This window comes from Lupinus angustifolius, chromosome LG04, assembly GCF_001865875.1.
Source record: "Lupinus angustifolius cultivar Tanjil chromosome LG04, LupAngTanjil_v1.0, whole genome shotgun sequence".
Classification (NCBI taxonomy): domain Eukaryota; kingdom Viridiplantae; phylum Streptophyta; class Magnoliopsida; order Fabales; family Fabaceae; genus Lupinus; species Lupinus angustifolius.
Window position 1 is genome coordinate 3,133,033 of NC_032012.1, and position 4,134 is coordinate 3,137,166.

A 4,134-nucleotide genomic window follows, 5' to 3' on the forward strand; every position below is an offset into this window, starting at 1 on the left:
ACACATAGTTTGTTGTGCTCTTTATATTACTATTATCTCCACACTAGTCTGCATCACTAAATCCAAGCATAGTTTGATTGAGACTTCTAAGTTTGTTGGGCAACATCAAGCCAAAATCGATGGTTCCCTTCACATATCTGAGTAATCTCTTGGCTGCAAGTAGATTACATTTCTTTGATGACTCCATATGCCTACTCACAACCCCTACTCCATATGCTATGTCTGGTCTTATATTGCATACATACCTTAAGCACCCTATCATCTACCTATACAATGTTTTGTCCACCATTGAATCTCCTTCAAGTGAATAAATTTTATTGCCAACTTCAGTAGGTGTAGAAACTGAATTGTAGCCTTCCATCTGAAATCTTTTCAACACATCAGAGGTGTATTTTCTCCGATGCATGAAAATTTCAGCCTTAGTTCATGTGAATTCTATTCCAAGGAAGTAGGATAGATTTCTCAAGTCACTCATCTCAAACTCAACTTTCATATCTTCTTTGAATGCACCAATTTCTTCAATGCTACTACCAGTTACTAACATATCATTAAACATAAAGGCATGCCACTATCAGCTCATGTATGTTTGAGCCCTTTATGTACACTCCATACTCAACTCTACATTTGACAAAGCCTAGCTACAACAAGAACCCATCAATTCTGTTCCAAGCCCTTGGAGTCTGCTTGAGGCCATAAAGGGCTTTATGCAACCTATACACTAGATCTTTCTTTGATGCAACCTCAAAACTAGGTGGTTGAGTGACAAAGACTTCTTCTAGTGGTCTATTTAGGAATGTTGATTTAACATTCATTTAATGCATGGGCCAACTATGATAACTTGCCAAGGAAACCACCAATCTTATGGTTTCTAAGCTTGCAACAAGAGCAAACACTTCATCATAGTCAAGGCATTGTCTTTGTAGGAAGCCTTTTGCTACAAGTCTTGCCTTGTATTTAACTACTTCTCCTTTTGGATTTATCTTCACTTTATAAACCCATCTCATAGAGATTGCCTTCTTTCCTTTTGGTAATGGAGTGAGCTCTCAGGTTTGATTCTTCTCAATGGAGTTCAGTTCTTCTTTCATAGCTTCCAACCAATGGTTCTTCTTGACTACTTCCTCAAAATTCACAGGTTCGATCTCTACCAATAGAGCCATATGAACCAGTTCACCCACTACAGTGATTTCTGAGTCTAGAAAGACTTCATAATCACTCAGTCTTGATGGAGCTTATCTATTTCTCTGAGATCTTCTCTGATTTTGAGTCTCAACAGTAGTTGTTGCTCAACAATTAATGGTTGGTTTTCCAGTGCATCTTCATCAAGGTGCGTCTTAGGATGCTTTTCTGATCCATCATTGTTTTCACTCTAGTTCCAACCTTGTGTCTCATCAATCTTTACATCCCTACTCAACATTATCTTTCGAGTTAGAGGATTGAAAATTTTGTATGCCCATGTAGAGTGATAGCCAAGTAGGACCAAATTCTCACTTATGTCATTTAGTTTCTTTCTATGCACTTCAGGTACATGGATATAACATATAAAGCCAAACACTCTGAGATGACTAACACTTGGTCTCAAGCCTGACCAAGCTTCTTCGGGAGTGACTTCACCTAGCCTTCTTGTAGGACTTTTGTTCAAAATGTAGACTATTGTTGAAACAACTTCTCCCCAAAACTTGTTGGGAATTTTCTTTATTCTCAGCATGCTCCTGGCCATGTTCAATATGGTCATATTCTTCCTTTCTACAATACCATTATGTTGTGGAGTGTAGGGTGCAGTTACCTCATGAATCAATCCTTCCCTAGCACAATATTCTTTCCATTCACTTGATATATATTATCCACCTCCATCAGTTATCAAGGATTTCAACTTTTGCTCACATTGTCTCTCAACCTGAGCCTTGAACCCAACAAAGGTGACAAATACTTCACTTTTCCTTTTGATTAGGTACACCCAAGTCTTCCTTGTGAAGTCATATATGAAAGTCACAAAATAACTATTGTCCCCAAGTGTACTTTCCTCAAAAGACTTACACACATCTGAGTATATTAACTCAAGTTACCTTGCTGACTTTGTTGGAACATAAGCAGCAAATGAGTTCCTTGTCTGTTTACTTTCAAGACAAACATCACAATTCACTTGAACTTTTGATGGGGGGTAAACCAGTTACAATACCAATCCTACTCTGGCAGTCAAGACCTTTTAAGTTCAAATGGCCTTACCTTTGATGCCAAATTCAGCTTTCATGAGCAGCCTTGGACAATAAGCAATTGTGATTGTCCACTTGAATCCCAACCTTGAAAGCTTTGTTGCTATATGAGGGAACTTTCAGAATCAGATTCTTGTCACTGTCAAACACGTCCAATCTTCTATATGCCAACAACATTGTATACCCTTTCTCAAGCAATTGACAAAGACTTAGCAAGTTGCTTCTCATCTTGGGCACAAACAAGACATTGTGGATATATGAGTGTTTTTCATCCTTCCTTTGAATTGAGATATCTCCAATTCCTTCAGCCATGTGATTTGAGCAACCAGTGTCAAGATACCAACAATCACTCTTGACATACTCTTTTTTCTATTGTGACCATGAGGAGTACTTGCTATTCATCTGACCTACCCTCTTGAGACATTCTTGCTACAGCTTCAGCTCCACCACCTCCATGCTTGAATCTACACTCAGATGCGTAATGGCCAAAGTTCTTACACTTGAAGCACTGGATTTTCCTCTTATCAAGCTTCTTCTTATTTCTCCTGAAAGCTTGATCTTTATACTAGATTTATGTGAGGAGGTTGAGCCAAACTCTTGTCTAGTTTCTCCATAACCTTTCTCTTTATCATTCTTTCACATGCATTTCAATTTAGTTTGGAAATTTCCCTGGCTAGTGTACTTCTTACTAAACTTGGCTTGAAGGGCTTGCTCAGAATCTCTATCTTGGCTTCTTTCTTTGATTCTTTGCTCTTATGCCTCCAATGAGGTATGCAACTCCTCTATCTTAAACACTTCAAGATCCTTTGATTCTTCTATGACAACCACAATATGATCAAACTTGCAGGTTAATGTTCTCAGCACCATTTTAACCACAAATTGATCTCTCATTACCTCACCACATCCCTTCTGTAACGCCCCGAAAAAATACTTCTAAAAAACATTGTGGAAAATGGGTAAATTTTTTTTGTTGAATAATGAAGAGGAAATTGTTTCCTTTTAAAACCTTCCTTTTCCGGGACATCACTTTAAGTAACTCAAATGCGGAAAATCAACTTATCGTTATCGAATGATAACTTAACCTGATTCACAATTTCCTGAATAACACAATTCATATAAATGGTTAAGTCATCTTTAGTTCATACAAACTAAATCAACAAAGGCGGAAACTACATCGCCACTAACATATACAAAATCCAACAAGAAAGGGCGGAAATATTAATCATCGCCAAAAGACATTAAATGATAAACAACTCCTAGTAGCTAACTCCAAAGCTAGGGTACTGCCTCTCCTCAATTCTTCATGCCCTTTCCTGGAACATCACGAACGGGTAGCTCCAAATCCGAGCAAAGTTGTCTTATTTGACGAGCACACGTCCGAAAAGCAAACAATAGAAAAGAAGAGCAATAGAGAGTAAGACATCTAATGAATGTAAATTCATCATACGTCCGAAAAGCAAGCAATAGAAAAGAAGAGAAATAGAGAGAGTAAGACATCTAATGAACGTAAATTCATTGACGGCGTGGACTAACTCGGAATATCACACTCAGATATGAAAAACAGTTCGTATATATATATAACATATTACATTATAACTCATCAGTTGTTCTCGTAAACAATTATCCAATTTAGATGAGTAATATAACCAAACTCATCAATTGTTCTCATAAACAATTAACTAATCAACCTATGTAACTTAAATACACTTATTCCCAAACAATATCATATTTCCCATTTATCAATATATCATTATCAACAAAATATCATGACTATAATTAATTAACACCTAAGTGGGGATCATAACCCCAAATAATAACACACGCATATATTATCTATAACCGACATCATAACTCACCGTTTATCAACATAAACCAATATATCAAATAATATAATCAACATTATACTCATAATCACATCACATAC